The sequence below is a fragment of the Eurosta solidaginis genome, chromosome 5, assembly GCF_040869045.1.
Source record: "Eurosta solidaginis isolate ZX-2024a chromosome 5, ASM4086904v1, whole genome shotgun sequence".
Classification (NCBI taxonomy): Eukaryota; Metazoa; Arthropoda; class Insecta; order Diptera; family Tephritidae; genus Eurosta; species Eurosta solidaginis.
The window spans coordinates 192899324-192926833 of record NC_090323.1 but is presented as its reverse complement, the minus strand read 5'-3'; the positions used below and the strand labels follow the sequence as shown (position 1 = coordinate 192926833).

General features: G+C 37.6%; 1 protein-coding gene across 1 annotated transcript in view; it reads left to right on the top strand.

Annotated features, from left to right (window-relative positions):
• Positions 1-9441: 9441 nt before the first annotated feature.
• Lmpt (Limpet) overlaps positions 9442-27510 on the top strand; it is a 958773-nt gene continuing 940704 nt past the window's right edge. Inside the window, exon 1 of the mRNA XM_067787093.1 lies at positions 9442-9901. The gene's annotated coding sequence lies outside the window, so the exon portion shown is untranslated. The remainder of the gene's footprint in view (positions 9902-27510) is intronic.

Sequence of the window (27510 nt, the reverse complement as noted above, 5' to 3'; positions counted from 1 at the left end):
GGAAGGGTTTTCATATCCAATTTAATACTACTACTGTTTTCCAATCTCATCCTTATCAAAGTGCCCTCGGCTCAATTTGTTTCTCTCCATACCACAATGCCTAACCAAACTCTTTATCATCGCTGCGGATGTGGGAGATCGAAGATGGGGCTACCCCACCCACAGCACTATCTGTAGGCAGTGATGTGTTTAACCACTACCTAGTTTTAAGTATTGGAAGAAATTCCAGCAATTTCGGACTAGAGATACTAAAACCTTGATTGCTTAGAGCACTATAGTCAAAGTTTGAGATTTCCATCCTAGTGTTGAAGAGCATTAATTCTATACCTGAGGGATTAAAGGATATGATACCATCATGGGGAATACATTATTTAACACTTTATTGGATGCTTTTCCACTACTGAGCTAACTCACGATCCATATTTTCGGTCACAAGGAAAGTTAAGTTTCGAAGTTGATTCCGCGAAGGATAACAGATGCTGGCTGAAGAATTTTGTGAATCGGGCCGGGCCCGACACAACGCTGTTGCGTTGGTTTGTGTGGCGACACATCGCTAGCAGGCCGTTTAACCTATGGTAATATCAACATCGAAGTTTGAGTTCTAAGAAGTGAGCTTTGCTCTGCTCATCGGTCGCTACCTACTATAACATATATCTCCCATACAACCGATCGTTCAGATAATGGGGTTTTTTGCCATTTTTATACTCAGTTGAGCAGAGCTGACAGAGTATATTAACTTTGAGTGGATAACGGTTGGTTGTACAGGTATAAAAGAGTCGAGATAGATATATCATATCCGTCCGTCCGTCCGTCTGTCAGTTAACACGATAACTTGACTAAATTTTAAGGTATCTTGATGAAATTTGGTATGTAGGTTCCTGGGCACTCATCTCAGATCACTATTTAAAATGAACAATATCGGACTATAACCACGCCCATTTTTTCGATATCGAAAATTTCGAAAAACCGAAAAAGTGCGATAATTCATTAAAAAAGACGGATAAAGCGATGAAACTTGGTAGGTGAGTTGAACTGATGACGCAGAATAGAAAATTAGTAAAATTCTGGACAACGAGCGTGGCACCACCCACTTTTAAAAGAAGGTAATTTAAAACTTTTGGCAAGCTGTTATTTCGCAGTCGTTGAAGATATCATTATGAAATTTAGCAGGAACGTTACCCTTGTTACTATATGTATGCTTAATAAAAATTAGCAAAATCGGAGAACGACCACGCCCACTTTTAAAAAAAATTTTTTTTTAAGTCAAATTTTAACAAAAAATTTAATATCTTTACAGTATATAAGTAAATTATGTCAACATTCAACTCCAGGAATGATATGGTGCAACAAAATGCAAAAGTAAAAGAAAATTTCAAAATAGGCGTGGCTCCGCCCTTTTTCATTGAATTTGTCTAGGATACTTTTAATGCCATAAGTGGAACAAAAATTTACCAATCCTTGGGAAATTTGGTAGGGGCTTAGATTCTGGGACAATAACTTATTTCTGTGAAAAAGGGCTAAATCGGTTGAGGCCACGCCCAGTTTTTATACGCAGTCGACCGTCTGTCCTTCCGCTCGGCCGTTAACACGATAACTTGAGCAAAAATCGATATAACTTTACTAAACTCAGTTCACGTACTTATCTAAACTCATTTTGTATTGGTATAAAAAATGGCCGAAATCCGACTATGACCACGCCCATTTTCGATATCGAAAATTACCAAAAACGAAAAAAATGCCATAATTCTATACCAAATACGAAACAAGGGATGAAACATGGTGATTGGATTGGTTTATTGATGCACAATATAACTTTAGAAAAAACTTTCTAAATTGGTTGTGACACCTACCATATTAAGTAGGAGAAAATGAAAAAGTTCTGCAGGGCGAAATAAAAAACCCTTGAAATATTGGCAGGAATACTGTTCGTGGTATTACATATATAAATAAATTAGCGGTACCCAACAGATGAAGTTCTGGGTCACCCTGGTCCACATTTTGGTCGACATCTGGAAAACGCCTTCACATATACAACTACCACCACTCCCTTTTAAAACCCTCATTAATACCTTTAATTTGATACCCATATCGTACGAATACATTCTAGAGTCACCCTGGTCCACCTTTATGGCGATATCTCGAAAAGGCGTCCACCTATAGAACTAAGCCCCACGCCCTTTTAAAATACTCATTAACACCTTTCGTTTGATACCCATATTGTACAAACGCATTCTAGAGTCACCCCTGGTCCACCTTTATGCCGATATCTCCAAAAGGCGACCACCTATACAACTACCACCACTCCCTTTTAAAACCCTCATTAATACCTTTAATTTGATACCCATATCGTACAAACATATTCTAGAGTCACCCCTGGTCCACCTTTATGGCGATATCTCCAAAAGGCGTCCACCTATAGAACTAAGACCCACGTCCTTTTAAAATACTCATTAACACCTTTAGTTTGATACCCATATTGTACAAACGCATTCTGGAGTCACCCCTGGTCCACCTTTATGACGATATCTCGAAAAGGCGACCACCTATACAACTACCACCACTCCCTTTTAAAACCCTCATTAACACCTTTAGTTTGATACCCATATTGTACAAACGCATTCTGGAGTCACCCCTGGTCCACCTTAATGGCGATATCTCGAAAAGGCGTCCACCTATAGAACAATGGATCACTCCATTTTAAAATACTCATTAACACCTTTCATTTGATACCCATATCGTACAAACATATTCTAGAGTCACCCCTGGTCCACCTTTATGGCGATATCTCGAAAAGGCGTTCACCTATAGAACTAAAGTCCATTCCCTTTTAAAATACTCATGAACAGCTTTCATTTGATGCCCATATTGTACAAACACATTCTAGAGTCACCCCTGGTCCACCTTTATGGCGATATCTCGAAAAGGCGTTCACCAATAGAACTAAGGCCCATTCCCTTTTAAAATACTCATTAACACCTTTCATTTGATACCGATATCGTACAAGCACATTCTAGAGTCACCCCTGGCCCACCTTTATGGCGATATCTCGAAAAGGCGTCCACCTATAGAACTAAGGATCACTCCCTTTTAAAATACTCATTACCACCTTTCATCTGATACCCATATCGTACAAACGCATTCTAGAGCCACCCCTGGCCTACCTTTATGGCGATATCTCGAAAAGGCGTTCACCAATAGAACTAAGGCCCATTCCCTTTTAAAATACTCATTAATACCTTTAATTTGATACCCATATCTTACAAACGCATTCTAGAGTCACCCCTGGTCCACCTTAATGGCGATATCTCAAAAAGGCATTCACATATAGAACTAAAGCCCATTCCCTTTTAAAATACTCATTAACACCTTTCATTTGATGCCCATATTGTACAAACATATTCTAGAGTCACCTCTGGCCCACCTTTATGGCGATATCTCGAAAAGGCGTCCACCTATAGAACTATGGATCACTCCATTTTAAAATACTCATTAACACCTTTAATTTGATACCCATATCGTACAAACATATTCTAGAGTCACCCCTGGTCCACCTTTATGCCGATATCTCGAAAAGGCGACCACCTATACAACTACCACCACTCCCTTTTAAAACCCTTATTAATACCTTTAATTTGATACCCATATCGTACAAACACATTCTAGAGTCACCCCTGGTCCACCTTAATGGCGATATCTCGAAAAGGCGTCCACCTATACAACTAAGCCCCACGCCCTTTTGAAATACTCATTAACACCTTTCGTTTGATACCCATATTGTACAAACGCATTCTGGAGTCACCCCTGGTCCACCTTTATGCCGATATCTCGAAAAGGCGACCACCTATACAACTACCACCATTCCCTTTTAAAACCCTCATTAATACCTTTAATTTGATACCCATATCGTACAAACACATTCTAGAGTCACCCCTGGTCCACCTTAATGGCGATATCTCAAAAAGGCGTCCACCTATACAACTACCACCACTCCCTTTTAAAACCCTCATTAATACCTTTAATTTGATACCCATATCGTACAAACACTTTCTAGAGTCACCCTGGTCCACCTTAATGGCGATATCTCGAAAAGGCGTCCACCTATAGAACTAAACCCCACGCCCTTTTGAAATACTCATTAACACCTTTAACTTGATACCCATATTGTACAAACGCATTCTAGAGTCACCCCTGGTCCACCTTTATGCCGACATCTCGAAAAGGCGTTCACCAATAGAACTAAGGCCCATTCCCTTTTAAAATACTCATTAACACCTTTCATTTGATACCGATATCGTACAAGCACATTCTAGAGTCACCCCTGGCCCACCTTTATGGCGATATCTCGAAAAGGCGTCCACCTATAGACCTAATGCCCACTCCCTCTTAAAATGCTCAGTAACACCTTTCGTTTGATACCCATATTGTACAAACGCATTTTAGAGTCACCCCTGGTCCACCTTTATGTCGATATCTCGAAAAGGCGACCACCTATACAACTACCACCACTCCCTTTTAAAACCCTCATTAATACCTTTAATTTGATACCCATATCGTACAAACACTTTCTAGAGTCACCCTGGTCCACCTTTATGACGATATCTCGAAAAGGCGACCACCTATACAACTACCACCACTCCCTTTTAAAACCCTCATTAACAGCTTTCATTTGATGCCCATATTGTACAAACACATTCTAGAGTCACCCCTGGTCCACCTTTATGGCGATATCTCGAAAAGGCGTTCACCAATAGAACTAAGGCCCATTCCCTTTTAAAATACTCATTAACACCTTTCATTTGATACCGATATCGTACAAGCACATTCTAGAGTCACCCCTGGCCCACCTTTATGGCGATATCTCGAAAAGGCGTCCACCTATAGACCTAATGCCCACTCCCTCTTAAAATGCTCAGTAACACCTTTCGTTTGATACCCATATTGTACAAACGCATTTTAGAGTCACCCCTGGTCCACCTTTATGTCGATATCTCGAAAAGGCGACCACCTATACAACTACCACCACTCCCTTTTAAAACCCTCATTAATACCTTTAATTTGATACCCATATCGTACAAACACTTTCTAGAGTCACCCTGGTCCACCTTAATGGCGATATCTCGAAAAGGCGTCCACCTATAGAACTAAACCCCACGCCCTTTTGAAATACTCATTAACACCTTTAACTTGATACCCATATTGTACAAACGCATTCTAGAGTCACCCCTGGTCCACCTTTATGCCGACATCTCGAAAAGGCGACCACCTATAGAACTATGGCCCACTCCCTCATAAAATACTCTTTAATACCTTTCATTTGATACACATGTCATACAAACACATTCCAGGATGACCCTCGGTTCATTTTCCTACATGGTTATTTTTCCTTCCTCTCTCAACTGAGTATGTAATGTTCGGTTACACTTGTTTTATATTTATCTTAAAATCGTTTAGGTATGTACATCTGTTCACTATATATTTCTTATCTTATACATCCGATTATTTGGAGATTACGAAAGGGATCAGATTATTGTTCAGTCCCGTCCTTACTTGTTTTATCTTATTATTGCATTGTCATTAGGTTCTGAAGTATATTCCAAGTTTCAAGCGTATATCTTATCGGGAGGTTACTTAAATTTTAACTACAAAATTCGTACACAACGGCCGCCCTGTCAAGTCAAAGTAAATAAAACCGTTTAAAAATAAAATCAGCTGATGAGATGAGCCAACTATATAGTTGCGCCAATAAAAATTGCTATAATTATAGCTTAAAAGCTTTTCAATAAAAATGTGCTATAAATATGGCTCAAAAGCTTCTAAAAAGCTCTAAGAAAGTGCTATAAAAATCTTGTTTTTCATCTTTTGTGAGTGTGTATGTGTCAAACAAACAGTTATACAGACGCCCGCAGTTTAACACTCCATAACAAAACTGACTCATTGTCCCACCCCTCTATATTACCCGAATTTTCGAAACCCTTGTCCAAAAGCAAAATGATTCGTGCAGGTGTGTATGTGTATGTGTTGGCCTATTGCCGGCATTAAAATTTCCAGCTGTTGTATTATTTTATTTTCCGTTTCCTTTTTTGTCTTGCTGCAACTGCCTTTTATCATTCGCCACATTTTGTTTGCTATTTTCACTTTTTGTTTTGCTTCTTTTGTTTATTAAATTGTTGCGTACACTTTGACGCTTCGTGTCGGCATTTTTGCGTGAGCTAGTCTACTACATCGGGACGGACAACATTGACGGTGGGCGTTTTTTGTTTTTGGTTATGTGGGATGGAATGAGTGCATAAATGGCAAAAAAAACAATTGGATAACGAAATTAATAAATATGATGATTTGAAATAGTGAAGGAACGAGTGGGTGGGACGACATGAAGTGGGTGAGACGACATAATTGCGATATAAAAGTCTCTGTTGTCCTTTAAAATCAAGTATTTAATGCACTGTACGCTCGAAATTTTCAGTAATTTTTCAGACAACAATTGGTAGGTTATGCTAGAATCTCCGAGAAAGCCTTTATTCAAAACTTTACGAAAAAGAAAGGATATGTAACTCTGTGCGGGGTGGAGTTATTAGTAACTCTTTTTGAGTTGGCGACGTATATTAACAGTTTTCTCTATTGCAGAAACTGTATAACCAGCATTACATTGTTGTTGCAATTAATCCAAAATTGTTTTATCGTGCTTTGGATCGCTCTCCATTGGAACGCAGGGTCAGAAACCATAAAATATGCACCCTTTCAAAAGGGGCTCTTTCAAGTAATGGTAATACCTAATTCGATTTGGCGAGATTAAGAGAAGTATCATGATCGACCAAGCGGGAGAGGCGTGACACAAGCGCGGGACTGCAAAGTGTCGAAGATCATGTGTAGGTGTTACAACCTTAGACTAACAAAGTTAGTCCTATCAATCAAAAGAGTGAACTGTAGACTCATCACGGGTATTCTGACTGGACACTGTCTTCTGCCGTCACATGCCTTTTAATTAGGCTTGGTCGGTGATAGCAGATCTGGGAAGTGCGGGTTGAAGGAGGAAACGATCGAGCACGTTTTGTACTCGTGATTGTCAGGCTAAGAATCCATCTATTGGGAGTGATACAGCTGTCACATCTACAAGCAGCAAGTAGCAAAGGTCTTAAAAAGCTTCTAGTATTTGCCAAGAGGACGGAATTATTTTATAACATACGTCCTGGATAGGGTTTTGATAGGGTTTTTCAGTTTGGTTGTTAAACAAACTTCTGGTAACAATATGGACTCATTCAGTCTATGTGAGTTTATGTGCGGATCTTTTTATGCTTAAACACTGTAAAAGCCCGTCAGGTATAGTTCTAGATATCCGGCCAAATTTCTCTTGCGCAACTGCAGGCTTAGCCAGAAAGCGTACGGAAACTAATCCGGCCTAGGCCAAATCAGAATGCTTAAATCAGTGATGAGATTATAATAAATGAGCCAATTAAAAGGAAACCTATCAGGAGCTGCCATAAATACCCCTATAAACGTTGGACTCATTCAAAAAACAACGTTGTTGTGACGTGCCGTCAAGGCGCTTCTGGACACACATTTTCATGATGGGATTAATTAGGCGTTGTCAGCGGCAGCAGATAAAGAAAGTGCGGGTGACAGAGAAACGGTAGAACATGTTCCGAGTTTATATCTTGCGTTCGCGAGGGCTACACTCAGAAAAAAACTTGAATGAAATGGCACTTAAGACATTTTTTCCTCATTCGCATGGCCAAATTTCTTCAAAATGAGGAAAAATTCTTCAAATTGAGGAATTTTTCCTCATCTTGAAGAAATTTGGCCATGCGAAGAGGAAAAAATTTCTTAAGTGCCATTTCATTCAATTTTTTTTCTGAGTGTAAAGCTAGGGGGCCTTGGTTATCTTGCACTGCTGCAGAGAGGCCAACGGTAAGAGCTGGGGACTCTCGACGAGGGTAGTACCTTGACGTTATGAAATTGCAGTCAAGCCGATTTTGCTCTATGACATAGTAGTGGTGGGACGCGCTTAACACGGCGTATTCTACCAATATTCTTGTGTAAGTACATCGCACAGCGATGGTCGGTATCAGCGAGACTTACAAAAACAAGTTCCTTGGCATTGAGTGCCATGCTGACCTTACAACCGGCGGATATTGTGGGAAAGGTGGCCACAACCCGACTACCAGTAAGGCATCGTGACCTGGCCTATTGGCTTTCTCATCTAGGGCACTCCAGCACTCTTATTAACCTTGAATTCATCGCGGATAAGGCAGACTATTGTATATTGATCGAACTTGGAGGTGTGGTTTTCTGTCAGTAGCTCGATGGCAGCCGCAAATTTAAGTTTCCTGATTACTGCAGCGTCTTCCAAGCGAAGGTTGTCGCAAGTAAGGATGTCATGGATGGCATCCTGTCCAATGCAAATACGGTTAAAGAATTCAGTCGATTGCCAAGCGGCTATTATATCCTTATGTTCAACGGTGATAAGGGAATGCCTGAACTCAATTGCGGTGGCGTCAAAATATTTTAAATTTAATATAATCTGGGTCCAGGACAAATCATTATACCTGGCAACTGTCAGCGGACCTCCTAGCGCGCATGGGTACATAAATAAACATAAATGTAAGGCGCGATTGCCTCCGAAGAGAGCTTAAACATAACATAACTGTAGCTCAGTATATACGCGTTGAGCTCCAACTAGAAAATAATAATTTCCGAAATAAATTTTTAACAATTGTTTTTGTTTTGTCTGATTTGCAACAGATGGCGCAACACTGAATAAATATAGTTTGTAAGAAGGAATAGAAGTAGCAATTTGTCAGTCAAACAAACCACCGCTGTATAGCTAAACGGTTAGCGCAGCGTGCCTAAAGTGTACTGATGATGAAGGCTTAGCACCCTTCGAAATGGATCTATATGCGCAGCTATGGCAGGTTGTCTGAAAAATTTTCTACTTACTATTCCAAAAACAAAATACAATTTTTCAAATTTAGAAAAATTAAAAAATAACAATAATTTGAAAAAATTATTATTCTGGCCTTGAGCTCGAATCGAACCTTGAAATAAATTTTTAACAAAATGTAGCGCACTTCCCTAGTCATATTGACCGACCAAAACCCCTCCAGCCTATTTCTTTCATTCTTACCATTCTTTTGGTTTTGTATTGACTTCATTGTCAGCCACCAACTACTACACCTACAACTATAATGAACGCCAAAAAAATTATAACAATAACAATAAAAAAGAGATAACAAAAACAAATAAACAAACACCGGTCGAGTTAGTTTCTGCTTTGTGATGATGTTCGCATTGATAATGACGTTTTTGGCTGCTGCTGGAGCTGTTCGGCTGGAATCGTTGTAAGGCTGTTGAATGCGGTGCGGCAAACGCTAATCGTCAAACGAACATGCTTTTCACGTATTCTTCGAATATTTTTCGTAATTTCACGTCAGTCAGACGGAAGCGATTCAAGCGAACGAACAAATTATTGTTGAATCAACGACGGTCGATGTAAAGCGCGCCCCAACCAAGCAAATAAAAAAAGAGAGATACAACGAAAGTCAACACAAATACGAGAGTAAAATACACGTGCAACTGCGATTGGTACGAGAATTTTTTGAAGCGTTGTCTGCTGCATGCGAGTTTTGTGAAAAGCCGGTAATATTTACGTGAAATATTTGTTTATAACAAAAAAAAAAAAAAAAAAAGGTGACAAGTTTAGTAGTGACGCTAAAAGACCTAAGAAGTGCAGGGTTTGTTGTTGTGTTTTAAAAGATTTTCCTATTCGGTGATTCCATTGCAATTTACCCATTTCCTTTTTCTACCGGAATCGGAAGTGTTTGTTGTTGTTGTGCTGTGAAATATTGAGTGCGTTTGCAGTCTATGCGTTTCAACCGTTAATCGCCGTGCTTGTTGTTTTTTAATGGTGAGTACTAAATACTTATTGATGATGTGCATTTAAATTAGGAAATCTAATTGCTCCAATAATTTTTGTGCATAAGCCTCTTTGTGAAGCTAGGTCGCTGTTGTTGTTGTTGTTATATATAAGTGCGAAATTTATATTTATTTAATTTGATTATTTTATTTACCTGATTTACGAATGATAACTATTTTTATAGAATGACCATATCAAATTCATATATGTGTTATGCATACATACGTGTGTGTGTGTATATAAGTGCATATGCAAATGTATGCGCGTAAAGGGTTCTCAATTAAGTTCGTCACAAAATAAAAGTTTAAAAGGTTTGAAGCTTTTTATGTGCGTTATGACTGAACTATATATCCATGTATGTATGTTTGTATGTACATATGTATGTACGTATTGCGTACTGAAGTGTGTATGTTTTAAAAATGACATCATCGTGACGAATTTCGCGACTTCGTTTGTCTCAATTTTAATAATGGAACTGTTGCGTGCCTGCTGGTGCTGTCTGAGAGGGTAAAGTAGCTTGAGATTATTACTCACAGCAAGCTATCATGTAGAACGGGGCTACGAAGTCTTTGGTTGCTGTGTACTGCCACAACGGGGCTATTAGTATACACCGAGGGCTCGCATCCAGAGTTGAACGTTGGCTGTATGATATGATGGTCAAACAATTCTATGAAGTTTTGGTCTAGTAGCCAGCACTATGGGCTATAAACTTGTGACTTTAGGACACTCCAGCATTCTGACCGGCTTCTTCTTCATATCTGGTCGGGCAGACTACTGTGCGAGGATTCTGCACCTGTTGCTAGTTTCAGAAATGAAATGATGACACTCAAATAAGGTACAGATGCCTGCGCATCAAACAGCATGTGGATAAACACAAGCAAGCGGAATGAGAGAAACATCTGAGGAATTGTAACATATCCCCTTTGGCTTTAAAGTGCTGCCGGTTGCGTGAGGACTTCCTGCCAGCAATATGTAATGCATTCCTCGGTTGACAGATATGACAGGCTAACATAAACATAGCGCGTCTCCTATACCGTGAGTGCCAGAGAGGTTAAAGAAGCCATCAAACTTGCTAAGACATCTTAAGCAGTAGACCTGGACGGGATTGCCTTGTCGATGCTTAAAAACCTGCGTATGAGCGATTTAAATACCTGCCACTTCTTTTCAACTTGTCTCTTATCTCTCCTGAAGGTGTTCTGCTTCTTCAAATCACTAGAAACCTCCGACTCGCCAACCACCAGCATGGCTTGCGAAAATTACATAACATCACCATCTTTACAACTTGTCTCTTATCTCTCCTATTGCTCGTCCGATATCTCTCCTATCGCCAGCACTTAAGACACACGAAGGTGTTCTGCTTCTTCAAATCACTGGAAACCTGCGAATCGCCAACCATTGCGAAAATTACATAACATTACCAACGCGCTAAACGTCGTCAACATACAAATGAATTGCGGATTGAACCACAAACGTCTGAACAGTACTCGTAATGCTACACTTATCACTGACACAGTCAATCACAGCATGTGACTGCAAGACATGGAACGAACTACTCCTCAATCTCAAAAGGTGGACCAAAAATTATCTCTGTAGTCGGGAGGCATCGGCCGAGATCAAGAACGTTACATTCAAAACTAAGTAATTAAACCAGGGTTGCGGCCCTGCCCCATTTTTGTTTAATTTTTACATATATAGAGCTCCCTTCCCCAAGTGATGGAGTTATTATTATTTGCTATTTCCAGCACTATAATGGCTAAAGGCTATGGCACACCCATTGATGAGTTATGTTGTAAAATTAAACAACATAGTCCTTCCAGTTTTATCAACTCGCGTAACTTGGGACTACCACCGACCAAACAATATTGGGTGTGAAGTTCGATAACGACCTGCATTTTCACGAGCATGCAGAAATTGTACCATCAGGGAGGTAACAAAATCCTCAAGTGCCTCTCTGGCAACACTTGGGGTCAAAAATAAAGAAACGCGCATAGATACCTATTAACCTGGGTAGATTTGTATGGACGAAGGTTAACCGATATCGCGCCATCGATTTTTCGATAGGATTTGGGTTCAGCATAAGCATACTCAAAAAAATAATTTTCGAGCCTGCGAAAAAAAATGGCGAGGGGGTAAATTTTTCGACCAAAACACTCCCCCAAACCCAAATAAAATATTTTTTTTTTTCAAAAAGCTGTTGTAAATCCCGCGTTGCAACTGAAAGAAAAGACGCTGCCTACAGGGCTACGTTAAAAGCGAGCGCGACAAGAGGGGTGTGTGAACGCTATCGTGAGTTGAAAAAGGAAGCGAGACGCCTTTTCAGGAAGAAGAAAGCAGAAGCAGAAAGGCGTAAGTGCGAGGAGCTTGAGCTGCTAGCCACCAGGAATAACGCCCGAAAATGTTACTAAAAAATACGGCGACAGACGGAAGGTTTTAATACCGGGGTAAACTCCTGTAGGAACGAAAGCGGCGACCTTGTAACTGATGTCCAGAGGGTGCTTAGATTATGGAGGGAACACTTCTCTGTTCTCCTAAATGGAGGCAGCAATTCGCAGTGCAGAGATGAAGAACCCGATCCCGCTGTCGATGATGATGGAATATTTGTCCCCCCGCCCGATTATGACGAAGTTAGAATAGCAATGACCAGATTGAAAAACAACAAGGCCGTGGGCGCTGATGGATTGCCTGCAGAGCTATTCAAGTACGGCGGCGAGAGTTGGTAAGGCGCATGCAGCAGCTTCTTAGCAAAATATGGGCGGAAGAGTGCATGCCCGACGGTTGGAATCTAAGTGTTCTTTGCCCAGTCCACAAGAAGGGGGATACTGCAATCTAAAATACTACTATCGTGGAATCAGCCTTCTCAATATCGCATATAAGGTCATTTCAACTGTATTGTGCGAAAGATTGAAGCCCACCGTGAACCGGCTGATTGGACCTTGCGGCTTCAGACCTGGTAAATCTACCATCGACCAGATTTTCACAATGCGCCAAATCTTGGAAAAAACCCGTGAAAAAAGAATCGACACACATCACCTTTTCGTCGACTTTAAAGTCGCCTTCGACAGCACGAAAAGGAGCTGCCTATATGCCGCTATGTCTGAATTTGGTTTCCCGGCAAAACTTACACGGCTGTGCAAAATGACGTAGAGCAACACCATCAGCTCAGTCAGAATTGGGAAGGACCTCTCCGAGCCGTTCGAAACTAAACGAGGTTTCAGACAGGGTGACCCCCTATCGTGCGATTTCTTTAATTTGATGCTGGAGAAAATTATACTAGCTGCAGAACTTAACCGCACTGGAACAATATACTATAAAAGCGTGCAATTACTGGCATATGCTGATAACATTGATAACATCGGCCTAAGCACCCGCGCTGTTAGCTCTGCTTACTCCAAACTGTAAAAAGAAGCCGTAAAGATGGGTTTGATGGTGAGTGAGGAAAAAACGAAGTACCTGCTGTCATCGAGCAAAGAGTCAGCGCATATGCGCCTTGGCAACCACGCTACTGTTGGCAGCCATAATTTCGAAATAGTAAAAGACTTCGTTTATTTGGGAACCAGCATCAACACTAGCAACAACATCAGCACTGAAATCCAGCGAAGAATTAATCTTGCCAATAAATGCTACTTTGGACTAGGTAGGCAATTGAAAAGTAAAGTCCTCTCTCAGCGAACGAAAATAATACTCTACAAGTCACTTATCGTACCCGTCCTGCTATATGGGGCAGAAGCATGGACCATGACAACAGCAGATGAAGCGGCTTTGGGAGTGTTCGAGAGAAAAGTTCTTCGAAAGATTTATGGCCCTCTACGCGTTGGCGATGGCGAGTACCGAAGAAGATTTAATGATGAGCTGTACGATCTATACGCAGACATCAACATAGTCCAGCGAATTAACCCGCAGCGGCTGCGCTGGCTAGGCCATGTTATGCGAATGAAAGATGATGCTCCGGCCAAGAAAGTGTTTCTATCGGAACCCGCCTATGGAATCAGAGGTAGAGGGCGGCCCCCACTCCGTTGGAAGGACCAGGTGGAAAACGATTTAAACTCCCTTGGTGTGACCAATTGGCGCCGGTTGGCGGAGCGAAGGAGCGACTGGCGCGCCTTGTTGGACGGCCATAACCGTTTAGACGGTTAAGCGCCAATTAAGTAAGTAAGTAAGTTGTAAAAACGTTGTCTAAGTTAGCTATCCGAGAAAATGTATAGTTCTGTCTGTGATGGTAACAATGTGTAAAGAAGAAGACTTAATAACAACCCTACGAGCTTGACGTCGCCGTGAGCATAGTGCGACAAATAAAAGTCCAAACGCCTCGCTCGCTATATCGTGTATGAGAATGGAAGAAGACGCTCTACCCCGACTAAAGAAGAATTCCTATCGGCAACAACATTTAAGTAGATGAATGGCGAGACCTTTACTGGGTTTGCAGAGGTAGGTGAAGGGGCACTTAATCTCCATTGGAGCTCCCAATTGGCTTCATTTATCGCGAAAAAGGGACAGCTAGCGTGACTTGTTATTAAACGGCCAAAATCGCTTAGGTGGTTCAGCGACAGTTAATGACGATGATTGAACAAAATCAAAGCTAGGGAATTGAGGATGACGATAAGAATTAAAATGCGATTACTGTTATTGTAATCCCCACACTTATACGATATTGATGACAGTAACTGTAATCAAAATTTTTTCAAACTACGACTAAAGTATTTGTAATCCTAAACATTTCAATTGCTGTAATCGTAATCGTCAATTTTATGATGGCAGTTACTTTAATTGTAATCCTTAATTGTAATGATTACGTTTACATTTGTCGTAATATTAAATCGTAAGTTTCCCAGCTCTGGACTAAATAAATTTTGTTTACAGAATGTTCCATAAAAAAAGAATATTATTCGAAACAAGTCTTCAAAACATAGGGACTGTGTTTCGAAGCTCACGTGTTCCAGTACGGATCTAACTTCAAAAAACCCTTGACCCATGGACCCATGGAAGCAATTTAATATTCAAAACATAAAGCTCCCAAGCTCTTACATCTGCGGTAGTATGTCGGACATCGTACTACAATGTATAACCTCACCGCACTGCAAGGAGGCGGTCATCCGCATTTCGCCTGCCTTAACCCATTGGGATCTCCTTGTATCTAAAGATATTAAAAAGTACCCACCTCAAAAGCAGTTGGTGTTGAAATGTCATGCAGACATAATGGCCTCATGGAGCGTATGATGCGAAAGACTTAAAAATAGGTGTGAATCTGTTCACCGATTTCTATTGTGCATGTGCTCCACCTACTAAATCGTCAAACTCACGCACAGGCGTAAGAGTAACAAGTAAGGAAGATTAAGTTCGGGTGTAACCGAACATTACATACTCAGTTGAGAGCTATGGTGACAACATAAGGGAAAATAACCATGTAGGAAAATGAACCGAGGGAAACCCTGGAATGTGTTTGTATGACATGTCTATCAAATGAAAGGCATTAAAGAGTATTTTATGAAGGAGTGGGCCATAGTTCTATAGGTGGACGCCATTTAGGGATATCGCCATAACGGTGGATCAGGGTTGACTTTAGAATTTGTTTGTACAAGATGGGTATCAAATGAAAGGTGTTAAAGAGTATTTTATGAGGGAGTGGGCCATAGTTATATAGGTGGACGCCATTTAGGGATATAGCCATAAAGGTGGATCAGGGTTGACTCTAGAAATCGTTTGTACGATATGGGTATCAAATGAAAGGTGTTAATGAGTATTTTAAAAGGGAGTAATCCTTAGTTCCATAGGTGGACGCCGTTTCGAAATATTGCCATAAAGGTGGACCAGGGGTGACCCTAGAATTTGTTTGTACAATATGGGTATCAAATGAAAGGTGTTAAAGAGTATTTTATGAGGGAGTGGGCCATAGTTCTATAGGTGGACGCCATTTAGGGATATAGCCATAAAGGTGGACCAGGTGTGACCCTAGAATTTGTTTTTACGATATGGGTATCAAATTAAAGGTATTAAGGAGGGTTTTAAAAGGGAGTGGTGGTAGTTGTATAGGTGGTCGCCTTTTCGAGATATCGCCATAAAGGTGGACCAGGGGTGACTCTAGAATGCGTTTGTACGATATGGGTATCAAATGAAAGGTGTTAATGAGTACTTTAAAACGGAGTAATCCTTAGTTCCATAGGTGGACGCCGTTTCGAGATATCGCCATAAAGGTGGACCAGGGGTGACCCTAGAATTTGTTTGTACAATATGGGTATCAAAAAAAGGTGTTAATGAGTATTTTAAAAGAGAGTAATCCTTAGTTCCATAGGTGGACGCCGTTTCGAGATATCGCCACAAAGGTGGACCAGGGGTGACCCTAGAATTTGTTTGTACAATATGGATATCAAAAGAAAGGTGTTAATGAGTATTTTAAAAGGGAGTGATGCTTAGTTTCACAGGTGGACGCCGTTTCGAGATATCGCCATAAAGGTGGACCAGGTGTGACCCTAGAATGCGTTTGTACAATATGGGTATCAAACGAAAGATGTTAATGAGTATTTTAAAAGGGAGTAATCCTTAGTTCCATAGGTGGACGCCGTTTCACAATATCGCCATAAAGGTGGACCAGGGGTGACTGTAGAATGTGTTTGTACGATATGGGTATCAAATTAAAGGTATTAATGAGAGTTTTAAAAGGGAGTGGTGGTAGTTGTACATGTGAAGGCGTTTTCCAGATATCGACCAAAATGTGGACCAGGGTGAGCCAGGACATCATCTGTTGGATACCGCTAATTTATTTATATATTTAATACCTGCCAAGATTTTAAGGGTTTTTTATTTCGCCCTGCAGAACTTTTTCATTTTCTTCTACTTAATATGGTAGGTGTCACAACCATTTTATAAAGTTTTTTCTAAAGTTATATTTCGCGTCAATAAACCAATCCAATTACCTCACCATGTTTCATCCCTTTTTTCGTATTTGGTATAGAATTATGGCATTTTTTTCATTTTTCGTAATTTTCGATATCGAAAAAGTGGGCGTGGTCATTGTCGGATTTCGTTCATTTTTCATACCAAGATAAAGTGAGTTCAAGTAAGTACGTGAACTAAGTTCATTAAAGATATGTCGATTTTTGCTCAAGTTATCGTGTTAACGGCCATGCGGAAGGACAGACGAACGACTGTGTATAAAAACTGGGCGTGGCATCAACCGATTTCGCAGAAAACAGTTAACATCATAAAATCTATGCCCCTTCCAAATTTCAAAAGGATTGGTTAATTTTTGTTCGACTTATGGCGTTAAAAGTATCCTAGACAAATAAAATGAAAAAGGGCGGAGCCACGCCCATTTTGAAATTTTCTTTTATTTTTGTATTTTGTTGCACCATATCATTACTGGAGTTGAATGTTGACATAATTTACTTATATACTGTAAAGATATTAATTTTTTTGTTAAAATTTTACTTTAAACATTTTTTTTTTAAAGTGGGCGTGGTCCTTCTCCGATTTTGCTAATTTTTATTAGGCATACATACAGTAATAGGAGTAACGTCCCTGCCAAACTTCATCATGATATCTTCAATGACTGACAAAGTACAGCTTGCAAAAATTTTAAATTGCCTTCTTCTAAAAGTGGGCGGTGCCACGCCCATTGTCCAAAATTTTACTAATTTTCTATTCTGCGTCATAAATTCAACTCATCTAGCAAGTTTCGTCGCTTTATCTGTCTTTGGTAATGAATTATTGGACTTTTTCGGTTTTTCGAAATTTTCGATATCGAAAAAGTGGGCGTGGTTATAGTCCGATATCGTTCATTTTAAATAGCGATCTGAGATGAGTGCTCGGGAACCTACATACCAAATTTCATCAAGATACCTCAAAATTTACTCAAGTCATCGTGTTAACGGACGGACGGACGGACATGGCTTAATCGAATTTTTTTTCGATCCTGATTATTTTGATATATGGAAGTCTATATCTATCTCGATTCCTTTATATATGTACAACCAACCGTTATCCAATCAAACTTAATATACTCTGTGAGCTCTGCTCAACTGAGTATAAAAAAGTAGTTATGAGCGTGGATAAGTACTCACTGTGTTGGCAATCACTGGTATATGCATGCCATATACAACACATATGTACATACATACAACTACAAATACATATACACATTCATACTAACATGTAAATTTTACGTCCAAAACATTTTTCATCGTCTTTAAAAATTCACGCTAAGTCACCTTGCAACATTTCCTTTCTTCACATTAAACTGCGACTAAAATGGCACATCCAATCACCGCCCCCACTCCCTCTTCCAAAGATGCTTTCACCGTCAACCAAAAGCTTGACGATTTTCAAATGTAAATTCAATTTGCACATTTTAGCCCAGTCTGAGATGTCGAGACGCAAGCGAGGTTGTATGTGCGATTGCCAATAACAAGCTAGACGTGAATAAATAGAAAAAAAAAAATCAAAATCGATATTGTTGTTGTTATTATTACTAAGTACTTGTACACGAGTCTTGGAGAAGCATGAAGTGATGCCTTGCTCTAGAGACAATGGCGTGGGGATGGTGAAAGGCCTTTCAATATATGAACATCCATCAATAACCTACAAATCGAAATGTTTATGTTTGTGTATGTGTGTGTTTTTTGCAACAATATTAGTGCACTTCCGGAAATTTTGAAAAATTTTCATAAATTGAGCAAAGTATAAAATTTAATTTGTTGATATCTAAAATTTTATAAATAGAAAAAGATGCTGGAACAACAACAACAATAAGGCAACTAGCATTGCTGACGTACGCAAATTTGTATATTTATGGACATTCATACATACAGACATGTTTCTATACGTAAAAATTCAATGTTAATGGTTAAGTAGTACAGTGGTAAAAACCGACAAGCAAACAATTAAAATTAATTTGTTGCATTTAAAACAAGTATTCGTAGATTTAAAAAAAATTTGTTTGGAACTTTTTTTTAATAAGATGATATTTTATACTAAAAACTATCAGACCCGACAGACATTGTTCTGCCCCAACTTTGGTATATCTGCAAAAGTTTAAAGAAGTTTTTACGTTTTACTCGTCTTACCTCGACCTCTCCCCATCTTTTCCTTATCCTTTTTTTACTCTTCCCCTTGCCTTTCTCTTTTTTCTCTTTTTTTGCTTTTCTTTCTTCCTCTCCGTCTTTTCCCTCACTTATTTTCAGTCCATATATCCTTATCTCTATCTCTTCGTCTAACTCTATCTCTTTCTCTTTCCCTTTTTTCTCTTGTCTCTAGTTCGTCTTATTCCTTTCCATGTCTTATTCCCAGTCCCAGTTGCAGTTGCAGGCCCAGTCCTAGTTCCAGTCCCATCCCTGGTTCCAGTCCCAGTCCTGGTTCTAGTCCCAGCCCTAGTCCCAGTCTCAGTCCCAGTCTCAGGCGGTCCCTGCTCCATTTCCCGGAAAAAGCTAGACAAATGGCTAGCTAAATACCAAATTTCAGGCAAATCGCACCATGAATAGAGCTTGTTCGAATAGACCGGTCCCTAGTTCATTTCAGACAAATTGGCAACGTACATACTAATCAGGCAAAGGACTACCTGTAAATGGAGCTGTGATTATAAATTTATCGAATAGATCGGTCCCTGGTCCAATTCTCCGCAAATCGGCAGAGTGACTACGGAGTCCATAAACTGCATACAAACATACATCCTTCTTTAAGTATATATATAGAGTTAGATGGACTAAATCTCTTTAGTGCAACAACATTAGCATAAACACGCAAACATATAGCAAAAAAACTTTTGTTTAAGAATTTTAAAGAAATGTTTAAAATTTTTAACGAAAGAGAATTTTTCAAGAGGTTTCTGTATTCTTAACCATTTTTGTTGGATTAACACGGCAACAAGCATAAATAAGTACATTCATACGCCAAGTTGATATGAAATGAAGATACATACATACTTACAAATATACTCCCGAAGTAGAATAACGCTAGCGAATGCTATGTATTTGACACATAAATGTCTCACTCAAAGCAAGTTTGCCTGCACAATTCACAGCGAACAAACACACGATACTTTAAATGATACTTTTGTTTGAACAATTTTGCTCAAATACAATTTTGCTAAATACAGAACGAAGCTAAATATATGTATCAATGTTTTACTGCATAGAAGAAATCAATGTGAGTTCAGTATCAGATGCCAACAGCTGATTGCTTCTTCTTGATTATTTCCCATACAGCGCCTTTTACTTTAATATTTCAGTTAAAATAAATCAATTAAAATTTTCTTTTGACTTGACATTCTACTGCACGTTATTGTTTTTTTTTTTAATTTTTCTATAATTGAAAAATTTTATTTTTTGTTTTTGGAATAGTAAGTAGACAATTTTTCAGACAACCTGCCATAGCTGCGCAGATAGATCCATTTAGAAGGGTGCTAAGCCTTCATCATCACGCTTTAGGCACGCTGCGCTAACCTGTATAGCTAAATGTAAAATTATTTTACAAATTTTTATACCAGTAAATTTTAAAATATTGTTTTTAATTTTTATACCAGTAAATTTTAAAATATAGTTTTTAATTTTTATTGAAATACAAAAAATATAGTTTTAAGCTATTGCATAGATTTTATGGCGGGCTTGGCGACTAAATCAAAAAAATCGTAACGGATATTTGTCAAAAAAGATCCGAAAAGGTTCGAAAACGTTCGTAAAGGTTCGGTGTTAGCAACAGGCCAAATACATAATATTGGATCTCTATCATAATCAGCGGTGGGCAGGTTACCAAATTGAGGATGTGTTAGTAAACACGAACGCGTAGCGAGCACGAAGGCAAAATCAATTATTTATTTAGTTTGATTTCAATGCTTGAACGGTGAACATGTGTCACATGCAGTCTTTGGTACTCTGTTTTAAGCGCGCGTGCGATACTTCCTCACCGTACGACCATCGAAATCAAACTAAAAGAGCTGTCGTTGATTTTCACGAAGTAGCCATTGTGCTATCGCTTATCGTATACATATTTGGTCGCTTACAAGCCAACTTTATAAAACCGCACTGCGTTTTTTTAGCGCACGCAAACAACCGGCGTTTTTTGCCCTAACCCAAATAAGCATGCGTTGCGACAATGTAAAGCATGTGTGCAAACGTCAAATCTAAATGTCACGCAGAACAAAAATTGGAAATCGAGTTAGGTTTTCACGCAGCAAATTCAATTTGAGTTGCTCTCATACAAGTTCTATGTGCATGAGACATTTTTGACAGGAAATGACTTGCGTGCGTTTATATTAGGTTGGCTTGTTAGCAGGTGCTAAGCTCACGCCCACCCCGGATCATAAAGTAAAAGTTAAAGTTAAAGTTAAAGTGAATGTTAAAGTTAAAGCGAAAGTTAAAGTTAAAAATAAAGTTAAAGTTAAAGTTAAAGTTAAGGTTAAAGTTAAAATTAAAGTTAAAGTTAAAGTTAGAGTTAAAGTTAAAGTTAAAGTTAAAGTTAAGGTTAAGGTTAAAGTTAAAGTTAAAGTTAAAGCTAAAGTTAAAGTGAATGTTAAAGTTAAAGTTAAAAATAAAGTTAAAGTTAAAGTGAAAGTTAAAATTAAAATTAAAGTTAAAGTTAAGGTTAAAGTTAAAGTTAAAGTCAAAGTCAAAGTTAAAGTTAAAGTTAAAGTGAAAGTTAAAGTTAAAGTGAAAGTTAAAGTTAAAAATAAAGTTCAAGTTAAAGTGGAAGTTAAAGTTAAAGTTCAAGTTAAAGTTAAAGTTAAAGTTAAAGTAAAAGTTAAAATTAAAGTTAAAGTGAATGTTAAAGTTAAAGTTAAAAATAAAGTTAAAATTAAAGTTAAAGTGAATGTTAAAGTTAAAGTTAAAGTTAAAGTTAAAGTTAAAGCGAATGTTAAAGTTAAAGTGAAAGTTAAAGTTAAAGTTAAAGTGAAAGCTAAATATTAACTTCTCATTTATTCAATAAAGCTGGAGACATTGGTGCTTTATCGGTAACCGTATCGGTAACCTTTTAACAGCTGATTCGACCAACCTTATGAGAATCAATGCAATCGATTATTGGTGCCGCTAAGGTCGTAACCGTATCGTAGCCAACCAATTGGGTTTTGTTTACCGTCGTAACGATAAACAGGTGATTACGTTAGGGATACGGATACAGCGATACGACATACGTCACCAATGACTCCGACTTAAAAGCAAAAAATTTGTTTTCTTATCGGTCACCACGCTTAAAAAGGTTAACTTGAATTAATATCAAAGACAAAACTTGAATTAATATCAAAGAAACCAAAATGTTGCATAAATATTATAATTGCATAAGTTGATAATATGCAATAGCTTTACCGCGGCAGTCCCCGAGTGCCACACGTCCTTTTTTTAATTTCTATTTAAATACAAAAAATATAGTTTTCGCTTTCAATGTTTGCTAAACAATTAAATTGACAAATTTTTATACCAGTAAGTTTTTTATCATTTTTATTAAAAAAAAAAGAATTAAAAAAGGGTGCGCATATCGAAAGGCTTTAACATTTAAATTTTTATCCCAATATACATATTTTTCGTATTTTTTTGAAATATTTTCCCAAGCTCTCTATTCTTATTCACCCGTTATTATTCAATTGTGGTCAATTCCAAAATTTAAATAATTTAAACATTTTTTTTTAAGTATTTTTGAATTTTTTTTACACAATACACGCATCTTCAACTTCCGCTGTCATCACTTTAAAAAAAAAAAAAAAAAAAACAAAAACAAAAAATTATAAATTTATTTTATTTTTTTTAACTTTCAATACAATTATGTACTGAAAAACAAGTTTTTGTTACTCTAATTGTAACCTATTTCATTTGATAAATTTTCACAACAATTTCGTTTCAATTTGGGAAAATTTAAGACCTTGAAAGCGATTCAATACTGCAATTTCAAGAATTCCTTTTTATAATTTTTATTCTAAAATTTTTTTATTGAATTTTACAACTTTTGTCTAAACATTTTGGAAAATATTTGTTTTTTATATATCTGAAAAGTTTTTGTAGGATTTCTCACCAAAGTTTTTCTTTGTAATATTAAAAACTTAGTTTTTTTCTTTAACAACTCATTTAGCTGTGATCCATTTCAGAATTTAAGAAATTAAAAAAAAATTTTTGAATTTAATATGCATACAAACAAACAAACTTCTCTAGCTCTCGGGGGATTTTCAACAAACAATTTGGTTTTCTCCTCATAATTTTGTATACAACTTTTTCTCCACACAAAACACTGTTTTGTCGACGTCATCATCATGATTATCAAATATCGACATAATTATCGTCCACGACACCTTCACCGTGCACGTACATACAGAGATGTCTCATTCTTTTTGCTTTGAACAACGACTTCAGGCACCCTACTTTTAATGCAAAAAGTAAATACAACAAAATTACAACAAAAGAACTAACGAAATAATCTACAAACAACAAAACATGTAACAAAAAAACCAAAAACAACGTGTAATAAAAACACAAACCTGTACAGCACATTAAACGCATGAACTGAAATTGTTACTTGATGTTGTTGCTATTGTTTTTAACATTCTTTTTATACCTTTCATGAACATGAAATGGTATATTAACTTTGGTCTGATGTTTGTAACGTTGAGAAATATAGAAGATAGACTCACCATTAAGTATACCGAATTGATCAGGGCGACGAACTGAGTTGATATAGCCATGTCCGCCTGTCCATCCGTCCGTCTGTCCGTCCGTCTGTCTGTTTGAACGCAAACTAGTTCCTCAAAATTTGAGATATCTCAATGAAATTTGGCACAAGGATGTATTTTTGTATTATATTAGACATTTGTCGGATCCGGTAGGATCGGACCAGTATTAAATATATCTCACATACAACCGATCGTTCAGATAAGACGATTTTGGTCATTCCTGCCGCAATTTAGAAAGTATAAACGTGAAACTCGGTGATATATATTTTAATGTGTCATAGAAGATTTTCTGAAAAAATCACTTTGATCGGGGCTATATATAGTATATATCCCATACAACCGATCATTCAGATAGAAAGATTTTTGGCAATTTCTCCCTTAATTTCCAATATAAAAACGTTAAACTTGGTGATATTTATTCTAATATATCATAGAAGATTTCATGAAAAAATCATTTCGATCGGAGCTATATATAATATATATCCCATACAACCGATCGGTCAGATAGACAGATTTTTAGCCATTTCTCCCTTAATTTAGAAATTATAAACGTGAAACTCGGTGATATATATTTTAATATGTCATAGAAGATTTTCTGAAAAAATCACTTTGATCGGAGCTATAATAATATATATCCCATACAACCGATCGTTCAGATAAGGGGGTTTTTTGCCATTTTTATACCTTTCATGAACATGGAATCATTCATACAACCGATCGTTCAGATAAGACGATTTTGGTCATTCCTGCCGCAATTTAGAAAGTATAAACGTGAAACTCGGTGATATATATTCTAATATATCATAGAAGATTTTATGGAAAAATCACTTTGATCGAAGCTATATATAGTATATATCCCATACAACCGATCGTTCAGATAGAAAGATTTTTGGCAATTTCTCCCTTAATTTCCAATATAAAAACGTCAAACTTGGTGATATTTATAATAATATATCATAGAAGATTTTATGAAAAAATCACTTTGATCGGAGCTATATATAGTATATATCCCATACAACCGATCGTTCAGATAGAAAGATTTTTGGCAATTTCTCCCCTAATTTCCAATATAAAAACGTCAAACTTGGTGATATGTATTCTAATATATCATAGAAGATTTTCTGAAAAAATCACTTTGATCGGGGCTATATATAGTATATATCCCATACAACCGATCGTTCAGATAGAACGATTTTTGGCCATTTCTCCCTTAATTTAGAAAGTATAAACGTGAAACTCGGTGATATATATTTTAATATATCATAAAAGATTTTCTGAAAAAATTACTTTGATCGGAGCTATATATAGTATATATCCCATACAACCGATCGTTCAGATAGAAAGATTTTTGGCAATTTCTCCCTTAATTTCCAATATAAAACGTCAAACTTGGTGATATTTATTCTAATATATCATAGAAGATTTTATGAAAAAATCACTTTGATCGGAGCTATATATAGTATATATCCCATACAACCGATCGTTCAGATAGAAAGATTTTTGGCAATTTCTCCCTTAATTTCCAATTTAAAAACGTCAAACTTGGTGATATTTATAATAATATATCATAGAAGATTTTCTGAAAAAATCACTTTGATCGGAACGTCAAACTTGGTGATATTTATTCTAATATATCATAGAAGATTTTCTGAAAAACTCACTTTGATCGGAGCTATATATAGTATATATCCCATACAACCGATCGTTCAGATAGAAAGATTTTTGGCAATTTCTCCCTTAATTTCCAATATAAAAACGAGAAACTCGGTGATATATATTCTAATATATCATAGAAGATATTCTGAAAAAATCACTTCGATCGCATCTATATATAGTTATATCCCATACAACTGATCGTTCAGATAGAAAGATTTTTGGCCATTTCTTCCTTAATTTAGAAAGTATAAACGTGAAACTCGGTGATATATATTTTAATATATCACAGAAGATTTTCTGAAAAAATTACTTTGATTGGAGCCATATATAGTATATATCCCATACAACCGATCGTTCAGATAGAAAGATTTTTGGCAATTTCTCCCTTAATTTCCAATATAAAAACGTCAAACTTGGCGATATTTATTCTAATATATCATAGAAGATATTCTGAAAAAATCACTTTGATAGGAGCTATATATAGTTATATCCCATACAACTGATCGTTCAGATAGAAAGATTTTTGGCAATTTCTCCCTTAATTTCCAATATAAAAACGTCAAACTTGGTGATATTTATTCTAATATATCATAGAAGATTTTCTGAAAAAATCACTTTGATCGGAGCTATATATAGTATATATCCCATACAACCGATCGTTCAGATAGAAAGATTTTTGGCAATTTCTCCAATTTCCAATATAAAATCATCAAACTTGGTGCTATTTATTCTAATATATCATAGAAGATTTCCTAAAAAATCATTTCGATCGGAGCTATATATAATATATATCCCATACAACTGATCGTTCAGATAAGGGGTTTTTTTGCCACTTTTTATTTTATATTTATCTTAAAATTATTATCCGATTATTTGGAGATTACGAACGGGATAAGATTATTGTTCAGCTCCATTCATGAAAGGTATGAAGTCTTCGGCACAGCCGAAGCCAGTCTCGTCCTTACTTGTTTCTTATTGCTGCTGCTATTACAGCTGTGCTGATTTTTATTAATTTTTTTTCTTCTGGTTTTTGTTTTCATACAATTTTGCTTAAAAGCCAAGAACCGGCAACAAACACATAACTCAGATAACAAGTTTAACCGGCCTTTTGGGGCTCTTAGCTACATCCGTACATACATACATACACACATCCTTAATAGAACAATTACGAAGCGAGCCCAGAGTAAAAGGCAAATGTTGAAAATTCGAGCGGGTGAACGATCAGCAGCGGCGGCGCTGTGTTTAAATTGCGTTGCGTTTGTGCTGAGCTGCGCAAGCAAGTTAGGCAGTCAACCGGGCGGCCAAACAACAACAAACACATCGCACAATGCCAACGTCATGCATAACAAGTCATGCCATTCCATGGCATGCCATTGTTGCTTGTTGTTGTTGTTAAGTTTGTTGCTGCTGTAGCAAGCAACAAAATCTCGTGATCACGTTTCATAGTGAACGCTATTCCACTTCCTCTGATTCTGAATCTGACGACAGGAGAGTGCTGCAATCGCAATGGCTATCGCCAAATCGCTTAGGTATTTTATCTAAATGTATACTTACATATTTACTACATATATATGTACATATAAACAATTATGTATGCATGGGCGTATACAGGAAGGAGATTGGGATCAGATGGGAACGCTACCTCGTACTAGAAATCTCAAAAGTTCGTTTTAGATTATGACGGTTTCGTCTCAACTTATCAGAGAGACACTCTACGCCTGCCCCCCAAAACCTTCGGTTAGTGTCTGTATCGTTACAACAACAACAAGTACAGGCTGGAAACCGCTATGTATGGATTTATGTTACTTTTGGTTGATGTGAGTGGATGTTGCAGCATCCAGAAGTTCTCTGCCTTTGCAGGTATTGCACATATTAGCGGCATGAAGTGACGTCTTGCAGCTTCTGACGGCCTAAGACAAAGTGATGAGGAAATCAAGCGTCACGAGTGCTACTTAGCTATCTTAGGTAATGTTAGGTTAGGTTTAAACGGTGTGCATGAGAATATCCCACAATTCCCCTCGGAAACAGTTTCTTCCATAAAACGCCCTCTATAAAAGTGCGGGCACATTCGCCCAAACCAAATAGTATCTAATTGGTCTACAAAAACCTTAATACTTTTCCACATGAACTAAGGTTGAAGCGATTGCACTATGTTCCTAATTATGAGAATATGGTCAAAGTCACCTTCATTCCAAAAGCGGGGGAAAGCTTTCACGTCTCTCCCAAAGCCATCGAACCACCAATCAGCCTAGTCTTGTTCCTTGAAAAAACTCTAGTAGGCCTGATTGATCTTTACGTAAGCAGC